This window comes from Accipiter gentilis, chromosome 12, assembly GCF_929443795.1.
Source record: "Accipiter gentilis chromosome 12, bAccGen1.1, whole genome shotgun sequence".
Classification (NCBI taxonomy): Eukaryota; Metazoa; Chordata; class Aves; order Accipitriformes; family Accipitridae; genus Astur; species Astur gentilis.
In genome coordinates, this window is record NC_064891.1 from 37,096,002 (window position 1) to 37,107,982 (window position 11,981).

Here is an 11,981-nt window from a genome sequence, read left to right on the forward strand (position 1 = left end):
AATGGTAAAAAAAAAAAAAAAGTTGGAAAGTGGTCCCTGCAGTTTGGAGAACATTATCTCAGAATCATAATAAATAAATAAATAAATAACATGGAGTAGGACTTAACAGAAGCACGTTTTCAACTTTAGAAGTTATTTCCAGAAATGCAGCTTCTTTTGTTGTCTTCTTACTAATCAACGCTCTTCATTCAAAAGAACAGCAGGAAGTCTAGGAGAATGCTATGACTACATCGGCAGGAAAATGGAAGGAAATTTGGACCTAAGTGGGCTTTACATGTTTTCAGGTCAGCGAGCACACCAATGCGCTCTATATCTCTAAAGATAGGTAGCCAAAAGGCTGTAGGAAGTCTCAAGTTTTGCAGTTGGTGCGGACCTCCTATGGAATTGTAATTTCATGCTATTTCTGACTCGGGCAGTAAACCTCATTTGCAACAAAAAGTAAACTGTAATAGTTGCAATGAAAGAATGGTGTTCGCTGAGCAATTTGCAGAAGTACTGGCTGCTCAGTAAACTCATTTGATTCCTTCCCACCCATCCTTGCCTATGAGCTAATCTCCTGGTGGTCTGCCTCTTCTGACATTCAAAACCTAGGACCCCAGAACGTTATCGCAAACAAAAGCTCCCAAGTTACATGTTACAGTCCTTTGCCAGTCCTAACCGGAAGAAACTTTAGCCTCTGCCATAAGTGAAAATCTGCCCCCAAACACTTCTGTAATCTGGCTTGCATTTTAAAGAAAAGGTTTGTTCTCTTAGAGAAACAGGATAGTGCCTAAAAGCATCTAAGTGCTGTTACACTCTGTTTCCCTAAAACGTCAGTGGTGGTTTTTCCCAGCATCTTGTCACTCTTCAGCCCTGGGTGGGCACACAGTGAAGTGGACATGCAAAACATACGGTAATCAAGAGACAAGCTTTCCAAGGACCTGTAACTGCACGAAAGCTTCCCGCATATGTTCTTATGCTCTGTGACTTTTTAGCAGAAACAAATGCAAACTGTCCAGCCTGAAACTACTGCCTGCTGTAAACATTAAGATGAATGGAAATTTCTCCATTCTGTTCTGAAAAGACACTCTGGTATCGTCGCCGGTCATGACATTTACTGCAGGTACGGAGTTTGCACGCTGCTGTGAAAATAACTGATTTTAGGCATGGATGGGAAAGCGCATCATCGCAAACGATCCCTGAAACTCTAGATTTTATACAGGTAGGAGGAGGGGGGTGGTGGTGTTACGTGGTGGGGTTTTGGTTTTTTTTTCAAGCGTGTCTAAACTGTGTACCTGAGTTAACAGTCCACACATTTTATTAACCTGTATGTGTTTTGGATTCCTTCATGTTTCTTTATCTCCCCACCAAAATCATAGTTTTGTTTGTTTTATGTGGAGTCTGGATCTTTGGTCTTGAAACAATGTTCGGAACTGTTGTTGTTGTTACTTTGGATTAAACGAGTGAAGCTGAAAAGTAGCATGAGATTGGTACTGAACAGGTCCATCCTGAGCCATAAGCAGAATCACAGGAAGAGTTATTATTTAGTACAATATACAATGCTTTGAAAAGAACAGTCATTTTACACCAAAATGTGAAGTTCTTTGCCCTTTAACTGTTACAACAGGATGCTTTGACGTAGTTACAAACTTTTCGTACTATGTGAAACGAAATTCTGGTCAGTTTACTGTGATTTTATGGAGAGGCATCAGCAGGTTTGCATTCTCTGACCAAAAGTGCTTTTATGGAAGGCCAGCGGTCTGAGGAACCCAGGCAATGGTGGTAATTAAGCTCCACTTTTGAATCTGGTAGCTGTGCAGTAAGGTATCAGCTGAGAAAATGTAGCAATGCTTCACGAACTCTTAAGTTTGTGGTTCCAGCAGCAGTCTTGCCAGTCTAGCTGCATCTTCAAAGCTGAAAGAAGGAAATGGGGGATGGCAGTGCCACATTAATAGGTGACCCGTCTCATGTAAAGAACAAGAAGATATCTGAGCAGCATACAACTTGGTCGTTAGATGTTCTCCTTTTGGCCATCAGCGAAAGAGGTTGTAGGAGAAAATTCTCCATTAACTCCAACTGCCCACATACAGAAAAGAAATCAGATTAAAAATGAATAAAACCTTTGGGCAATTCTCTGCAAGGCAGGCAGGGACAAGCATTGCAGGCCAAGCCACTGTTCCCGCTGCAAAGAAAACAAAAACACAGGTGCTGAATGTACTGAAGCCATGCAGATTAGCCCTGTGTGCAGTACACACTCTTTACAAGAAGAAAAAACATCGCTCTTGTTATTTGGCTATTGTTTGCTTGAGGCATGTTTTATTTCAGCTCAACTGCAAGCAGAGTTATTACAGATCCCACAGCAGAAGTTCTCTGTGATGAGAGAAACATGTGATCTCTGGGCCCTAGAGAAGAAATTATGCTGGGAAGGCACCTCCAGCGGGAAGGCTGATGCTGGCCACCTGAGCAAACACCAAGTCTAGCTAGCGTAAAAAAGCAAGCATAAGGGATATACGTAATGACTGGACACAGAGGCGGTTTGGTACAAGTTTCTCACCGTGACCCTGCCTTGCGAAAGGCTATTTTCTGTACGCATCTCTAAGACCAAGAGCAAGGAGATTCAAAGAGAGCAAGTGCAACTTTGTTCCCCAATAAAAGGGGAGACCTGGCTCTGCATGTTGGACTTTGTGTAGTGCAATTCCAAGCACTGCTGGCTGACGTGGTGTTTAGTGTTCTCCTGCGACAGTTATGAACTTCACTGTGTTGTACGTGGGAACATGTGTCTATAGGGGATATATGGGAACGATATGGCTAAGGATAAGCAAGTCATTCGGAGCTGACTGGGTCACAAGACCAAATTCAGTGAAAAGAGACAAGGTTTCTTTGGAGCAGTGGCTTGGCAGGGGGAGGGAGCGGGACCACACACCTTAGCCAGAGATTATGGGTCTGGTAAGAGTGGGGGTGACTTTGTGGGGTTGGAGACAGGCTGCTGGGAGCAAAGCTGGTGTTGCTGACCCAAAGACTTGGTGGCAGGAGCTCTGTCTGAGCAGAATAAAACAGAAGCTCATCCGAGACAGGCGAACAATCAGCGCGGAGGGCTGGTGTGAGCCAGGCAAGGTGAAGCTGCAGGGAGATATTCACCAGAAGACAGCCAGGAGAGTTGGATGTAGGAGCTGCAGCAGCGGAGATTGCTTTTTTAAGTAAATTCTGGAACGCCTGAAAAGTCAGGCAACTAATAAGTGCAAGTGTGGGATTGGCCTTCACATGCTGAACAGATCTTGCTAATATCACTTTGTTATGCAAATATGTAATTATTTCATTTCCCCAGAAGGAGTATTTGTGGTTTCCTCTTCCCCAGGACTTCCGAATGCTTGTGTGGCGGGAACAAGTAACTGTGAAGTTACCAGGTATGTGCATAACATGGCAAGCTCTGAAAGAGTGGAAACCTGGAAGTTTTTGGTGGAGGTTTTAAACAGCACTTTTGAAAGGGGCTGCTGGAGGGTGCTGAGGCTGGCCCTGACAATGGCACAGGAGTTGCTCATCATTTAAATAAATTTAATTAAGATTGAAGCCTAGTGTGTGCCCGGGGCTAAGGAATAAAAAGGCTAGGTTGCCTCACAAATCAGAGACTCTGTAGTGGATTAGGATGGAGCTGTATTAGCGAGGAGCTGGTAGGGCCCAGCAGGGAGGTGCGTGCGCTGGCTGTGACTCGGAAGGATGATGTTTGTGGATAACCTATCATCACTGACACGGGCAAGAACAAATGAGAAGCACCCGCTGACCCTCTCTTTCTATAGTACCATGGTCGAATGAGTATAGGTGGATGATCAGCATGGGAAGTCCGGTCCTGGCCAATTGTAAGGCAAGTAACTTGCGTCTTGCTAAAGGGGAGAACGACAGTCAGGCCCTCTTATGCATAGTCAGAATTTCAGATAGTTTCACTTGGATTTTGCCTCAAACATCTGCTAGTGCATCTGTAGACACACATGTGCATATGCATGCGCCGGCTGGAGTTCAGTGCCTTATTCTAGAGCAGGGTTATTTGACTTCTTTCCATTTTTCCCATTTCTTAATAGAAGGGGGGAACCAGGAAGAAGAAGAAGAAGAAAAAAAATAAATTACAGATTATCTGTAGCAGTCCAAATTGCTATCTCGGCTCCGCAAATGGAAATCTAGAGTGGCTGTACTGGATAGGACGGAGTCACTCCACTGTAATCACACGGTGTGTACACAGAATTTGTCCCATGTGGTGTTGGTTATTCTTTTTGCTTGTCTGCATGTTTTGTAGCTTTTCGTGCCTCTGCAGCTGTTTTGCGTAGAGACCTGTCCTCCAGACTGACTAAGACCTGGTTTCTACATTTGCAACAAAATGATTTGTATGCTGTGCAGAAAGGCAGATGAGTTTATATGGATGTTCCAAAGAAGTGACTTAGGAAGTTGGACGGTCTTTTGAGATGTGGATCCCATCAGTATACCATACTGAAATGTTTGCCTTGTTTTTATAAACACGGGAAAGGTGGGTAAGCTGTTATTCCGCGCCTGCTTTGATGATTATGCTGTTGAGCAGCTATGTTTGGCAAACCAAGACAGACAAAAGAGGGAGGGAGAAAAATAAGAAATTGACACTACGTTTAGTCATCTCCATTAAAAATGAAAAATATGTAGAGTGTTTCTGCACCAAGTTCAGACTAGATCTCATTCTGCACAAATCATTTTTACTGCTGTTGCATCTACATTAGTGCTCAACACATTGTTTAATACTTCTTAGCCTTCTAAAGGACTTGTTTTACCTTTATCAGTGGAAGACTCAAAATGCTGATCAGGGTGCGCTTCTGCTGTCACGAGAAGGACCCATGTTCAGGGATGAGTTCAGGTGTTTTCATCCCCTGAGTTTCTCTTTAGGCATAATTGGGATCAGTTCTGCTGACAGCTGAAAAGCCAAGATGTTGAATTTAAGAACTGTTATTAACTGGTTTTGCACTTCCTAGGTCAAGAGCTTACATGAGGAAAATCATTACAGGTTAAATCAGTGCAGTAATACTAGCTTACTTAGCAAATAAGTATCTCCCTAAGAGTCTCAGAAAAAAACACTGCTAATCTTTTTAAGCGTGACTACTATAATGCAGTGAGTCTTGGCTGCGCGTATAGCATTGAAATCAGTGAAGCCCTGTAGTTTGTGTCTGCTGAGGGTTTGGCCCAAAGAAAAGACCTCAGGACTTGATTGCATATTGATACAAAGCGAACGCAAGCTTTTGGCTCATGTCAGTCCCTCGCCAAGAGGTGTGTCAGTCTCCTGCAGCTGTCCACTTATTACTGGCCTCCAAGTGTAACATGTCGTATTAATGTTGACCCTCTGAGCGTGATGATTTAGTTTTTCAGCTACCCAGGTGGTAATGTCCTAACTTGGATATGGTGATGTTGTCAAAGACAGTGGCAAAACCCTGGCTAAAGTTGAGGTAAATGTTATCCACTGGTCTCCCTCATCTGCAAGTCCAATCAGTTTATCACAAAAAGCAGTCAGATGGGTGAGACGTGGTTTGTCCTCGGCAAATCCATGCTGACTGTTCCCAGTCACTTTCTTCTCCCTCACGTGCCCAGAAATGTGTCCCGGGAGGACACGCTCCATGATTTTCCCAGAGACTGAAGTGAGACTGTCAGGTACTCAACTGTTGATATGCCTCCTCTTGACCATGTAACTCTGACGGATCTGGTGGAGGAGACTTTTTTCCCTCCTGTGCCCCCACGTCCCTTGTCTTTCCTACACAAGGGCATAGTTCAGTTGTTACGGAGCTGCTTTACGCCGATAGGCAACGGTGATTTGTTTCTGATACTCAGTGATCTGTTGCATATAGACTGAGGTCATATTGGGTGAAACTGAGTCTGGACTTTGTGTTTTTCTGGGAGGAGATTCAGATTTGGCCTTTTCATGTGGCCATTTTGGTAGAAAAGGTTAAAATGTCAGAGCGGTACCGTGGCCACCCTATTGGTTCCTTCTTTCCAAAACAGAGCTAGCAGAGTCTCTTTCAAGGAGATTGCCATTTGCTATTTGAAAGATAGATGTTTAACTTGTTCCTTTTTTAACCAAGAACTAACTGGAAGCACATGAAATTGCTGCTTCAATTAAAATTAATATTAATTTTGTCAGAGGAAGAAGCACAGTGGTAAAACGTATCAGTAAATGCTGACTTCATTGTGTTATTAAGCGTATTGGCCCTATGAAACTTGGCCAATCGGTTCAACCAGGCTAGAGCACCCATCTGCCTTGCTTGGAGCAAGACTCAGGCCACAAAGCACATTAAGAAAAACTGCAGAACTACATTTCCATTCTGGAATGAGCGCCAGCGTCAAGATCTCTACTGAAAACCAAACCACAGGTTCTTTCCATAGCCCTCATTGCTGTTTGTAAAATATTAAAGAAACTGAGCTGAAAATATGCCCATGGACAATTTCACATGCGGACGTAGTCAGGATCTAAGCTGACCAACCACAACTTAGCTCAACCAAAATATTTCATTTTAAATGAAACCATTTTCTCACTTTTCCAAATTCCCTTGCCTACCTCTCAATGTTTTAATACATCCATATCTTAGCATTAAACATTGATAGATGGAAAGAAAACAAACCATGGCTGACAGGATAGCAGAGTTGCTTCTGCCAACTCATCAAAGGCCATTAAGTGTGCAAACCAGTAGTGATGAAATATTTATCAATTGATGAAAGAAGTTTTTCTCTCCACAATCAGCAAATTCAGATACTGCTTTCAGATGCAGAGACTGCTGTTTGTGTGCCAAGATGTATATTTTCAAAAGTGGGCTCTAATCTGGAGAGCCTTTTTTCCACCTATTCACCTGGCTGCCCCTGAAGAGGAAGACTACACAATCATCTCAGGGGCTCACGATCTAACTCAGGAATGTTGCTCCAACCTTTGAAGTTGAACATCACAGCAGTACAACTCCAAGAGTGTCTTGGCAGTTGCACGGACAGCGAACTGGCTGACTAAAAGCCTGCTGCTGAGTGAGGTGAATAGCTCTTTAGATCCTTCTTCCTGCATTGACGAGAAGGATGTCGTGGACACCCGGCTAGAAAACAGACACCTAAAGCTAGGTGTTTTAATCTCCATGAATACGCACCATTCGTAATAGTGAGTGTTCGTGGTGGTCCCCTGTTAGAATTCCAGAAGTACCTGAAGCGGTTGAGAATAGCAGGTCTGCTGACTCCCATTTCGACACATTGCTCTGCACTTCTGCTGTAGTAGTTCAGAGCGCTTCGGAAAAAAAATCTTGCTCGACTTTAATAATGCCTTGACTGGTACTTCTGTGTACTGGCTGTTGCAATGCAAAAGCTTGTATCCAGGAACGTTTTCTGCGTGGTGCTGGGCGCACATTTAATATGTGCTTCAAAAACTGCAATGAGAAGATGGATAGAAAATCACCCTCGTGGATTTTGAGCTGCTTAGTTTCAACTAAACACAGCTTTTTTCTTGCCAAAACTTGGTTCGCTTGCTAGATCGGGACCAGTAGACTGTATGTTTCACAGTCTGTTACACAGAATGGTGAGAGCAGAGGGTGTTGAAGTAGACAGGGTCCTTTCAGCACAGCATCTCTGTCCGAGCTTACATCTATAGCACGCTTACTGGGCATGCGTTGTCCTAACAGAAACAGCAGTGCCGTCTCAGTCAGAAATACAGGGACAGTTCCCAGTTCTGAGGCAGTCATACTGGCAAAATGAGCATGACAGCTGGGATTAGCTGGTTTCTTGTTGGTCAGCCACAGCAGAAAGCTTACAGAAAAGAGGGGTCATGCAGATTAAACCATCCCAAAAAGATGGATAGTCCTTTCAATTCAGGGTAAGCTCTGGTTTTGCTTAGTATATTGCTGAAGTGCTGCATGGTAAGCCTGATATTTATTAGTAGTAGAATTATGGAGTAATTTTAGCATGCACGAGGGAGCAGGATGGAATTGTAAGCTTGGACTCAGCTTAATACTGATACAACTGTTAAACCATCCTGCTGGGTTTCATGGGCACAGGAATATTGCCTGGGGGAGTACCTCCTCCGCTGTGAAAACAGTCACTAAAGACCGGAACAGGGGCAGATTCTTCAGTGTCACCTGCCCCGCGAAAGCAACGTGAAGGGGTGGAGGATTACCTGCCGGGAGGGGAGCTCTCTGCTGCAAAGCCGGGGGTAGCAGCTCTCCCCTGTTTGGCCCAGGGTACCTAAAGGAACTTCCCTGCTGTGTGCATTGCGCTGTGGGAAGCTGTAAAGTGTATAGCCCCCCTTTCCTCCTGCCAGAGCCCCAGCAAGCTAACGCTGACTCGGGGCCTGTCCCGCTGCAAGTTAGGAGCGGTAGGTTGCTGAAAGATGCAAAGCGATGTCATGTGTATTAGTATCTCCACACAGAAAAGTGCAGAGATAACGGGTCATTAAGCTGTCGCTCATTAATGGAGAATTTAGAGAAAGATTAAATGGAAGTCAGTGTCTCATTTTTAATGTTCTTGATCTGTTTTCCCTGGTCCTGGGTCCTTTTCCTTCTCTTTGCTACTGAGATTGGGTAGAGCAACAGTCTAACGCACCCACGTTTGCCAATACTGGTTGCACACTCCTTTTGCCTGGGGCGTTCAGTCTAACTGCGCTGGGTAAGGTACGCAGGCTGGACATTTATCACAGCGTGTCCCTTTCGTGTTACATCACTGTCCCAGTCCACTTGTGAATTACTTCTTTCCACTTCCTGTCCTGTCCCATAAATGCTATATGGAAACACGTTATTATAGGGTTGTGGAAGCAGCTGGAATCTGGCCATTATCTAAATAACCCATTGAATTTGATCTTTCAGATTCTTTTACCAAAGCGAAAAAGCAGAGTGTGCCTCCTGGTTGGAAATACTGCATCTGTCAGAGGAAGGGGTGGTTTCGGTGGCACTCACTGATGCTTGCAATTAAAAAGGTTTGCTGTCGGAACCGTTGTTTTGAGGGTGAGCCTGTGTGTGCCTCTACCACCATGGTATTTATAATGCAAAGAACCATGCCCCTCTGTCAAGGCTAGGAATGCAGCTGCGCCATTGTGTGTGGTACAAATACAGTTAGATATGGGGCTTCAGGGGTCCTCTTTCTTGTCCTGGAAATCAGCACAACTCTTCTGAAACCTGTGGGGCTAAACTGTAAGCTCTCTGGGACACGGTCAAAGTTTGATTCTCTGAACAATGCTAAACTTGCTAGTGATATGCGGCGCTTCCATGGAAGAAATGGAGAACGAATCATAGACAAGTACAAAAGCGCTGTTATTTCAGAAGTCAGGTCTGAGAGTTTGCCAGCCATTATTTACTAATGAGGAGTAACTCTTTATGTGTACTGGTTCAGTTTGGTTTATGCAGTCACAGTGCTCTGCCATTTAAAAATCTCATGTCCAGTTTGGGCTGGGAATATTTTTTAACTTTGGGAGCCACAGAACTGTGTGTAATGAGCGTCCTACCATGTCACAAAGACAATCCATAAAGCAAGGGGTATTTGAAACCCAACGTGTTCTTCTGCAGCGCTCTCGAAAAACTGCAATGGCTGTCTAAAAAGGGGGATTTTTTTAGGGTGCCTAAAAGAAGGCACCTAATGCCCTGAGAAGTCACTTCCTCCTTTGTGACTCACACCAAGTGTTCTCTTTCTCTCTTCTTACTGGCTGTAATAGCATTGTATAGGGCTAACTTTCTGTTTTAGACGCTTAACTTAAACAACTGCAGTCAAGTGGTGGGGCAAGGCTCTGGGAGCCAAATTGTGAATTAATTTTGCATAAATGCGGCTTTCTGCTAACACTTAAAAGATTTTTAATAAAAGCTCAGCAATAGGGTGCTTGAGCTTCCATGCTGAACTTAAGTTAGTTCTTGTCTAATGATCCTTTGCTTGAGTATGGTGTTAGATACATGCTGTCTCTGAGTATTTTTTTATTTATTTCTTTTTTACTGAAGGCGTTCTTGATCTACAGTGCTTCAATCTCAACAGTCAGGCCACAGTGTGGAAGACGTGTGGATATGCAAAACATCACATTTTTTATGGCCAGTTATTTGCTGCTGTAGGTTTAAAAGAGGATTCAGTTATGCTTGTTTTATTTAAAGAGTTGTGGTGTGGTCGTGTTTTTTTAAAATCTCATCTCTCACCAGTAGAAAAATAACATGACTGAAGTTGAAATAGCAATTCCAGTATTTTGGTTGCCTAAAGATTCTTCTTGGGGATTGACAATTCTGCCATGGATGTAAGCCGGAGATTGCTACTTGTGCTGAATTGTTTAGCTCTTAGTTCGAATAATTTAATTTTCTTCCTGCAGAGATCTGCATTGGTTTTATTATTTGTGTCCAAAAACTCAATCACGCCTTAATGTTTTAATTATATATGTTCGCTTGTACAGTTTTTATATTGCAGTAATGTTTCTTCCATAGAGAAGTGAAAAGTATAGTTAATCTTACTGTAAGCATTAATATTGAAATTGTGGGTGTTTATACATATATGGATAATATTTTTTAGATGCATGTGGCAAATTCAATACCTCAAAACTTCTTGGAAATGAGGCACTGCCATGGGTTGTATTTGAGCACTCAAATACAGAAGCATATAAAAATCATTACTCCGCTTTTGAAAATCTTCTCTTCCCTTCCTACCTGCCAGCAGGCACTTGCCTCTTGTAGCTACAGATGGGCTTATTAAAACTGCATAACAGTACTTGTTACTGATCACAAATTCGGTGGAATTTGAAAGGCAGGTTCACCCTGCACTACCTGATGCATTTTAATGTTACGTTTAGTGCTTGGTAACGATACATTTTCTGCAGCGTGTTGAACATGTGAATGCCCCATGCTGGAAATAAGGTGTGCTAAGCTCCATATGCTAATCTGCAAGCCAGCTTTCTTATTTTCCTTCTTCAGGTTGGGAACAAAGTCATTCTTGTGAAACAATGTATTTATAAACTGTGAAAACACCACAAGGCTTCTCTTCCACCTCCTGTGTTTTCCTCCACCAGATGTATGAGGTAAGGTGCCCTTTGTGTTGCAAAGCCTATTTTGGAAGGGACGATGTTACATATGTGGTGGGGTGTTGTCTGATGCTGTGGCAGTGGCAAAGGGAATGAGGCGTTTGTGTCCTTTTGGTGGTGAAAAGCAGCAAAGGCAGGAGGCGTGTGAAATCCTCTCTGCCGAGCAAGGAACACCTTGCTCGCCCTGCTGTAGTGGAGGAGTCCTGACGGGCAGGATTTCCCTGCCTGGTCCGCTGCAGCTCACAGAAGGGTTATGTGCCTGAGAGGGTTTGTCCTCCTTTCATCTGGGCATGGTGGCTGTCTCTTCCCGTGGTCTCCAGGCTGCTGGGGACCCCTCCGCCAGCCCTGGACGGGTTGAAGGGTGACAGAGCAGGTGGCAGAGTGCCACGGAGCGTGGCCGGCCCTCACGAGAGGTGGGGTGAATCCCCCCCCACAGCCCGGTGAGCATCCCTGCCGCTGTGCTCTGGGTCCAGCCAAGCCTTGAGATTTTCAAGGGGAGGTGGCTGAGCGCGTTCTGACTCGTGATTTTTGTTTGAGCGCAATCATGTTATTTGACTGCCTTTGGAAGAGGCTGGGCAGGGGCGGGAAGGGGACCGTCCCGCCACCCTGTTCCCCGCCTGCCCTCGGGGACGCAGTTAGTGCCAGTGATCGCGTTTCCAGAGCCGGGTCTCGCTCTGTCTCCGCGCCTGTGTGCGCGCTTCCCTTCGGGTGGCAGTTTCCCCTTCGCTTTGCCTCCTGCTTGCAGCCGGAGCCGAACGAGAAGGCGGTGTGATTGGCTGCCGATTACACAGAGCGGCCCCGAGCGCCGGCACTCACACTCACTCGCACACGCACATACGCGCGCACACCCCACAAAAACTCACCCGGGCTGCGCCTGCACCAGTCGAAGCGGGGAGCGAGCATCCGGCTGCACGGAGAGCAACACCTCCACCTCTCGCCAAAAAACAACCTGCACAGCGAGGGGAATAAACACCTTCACTGCCAGCACCGGGGAGGA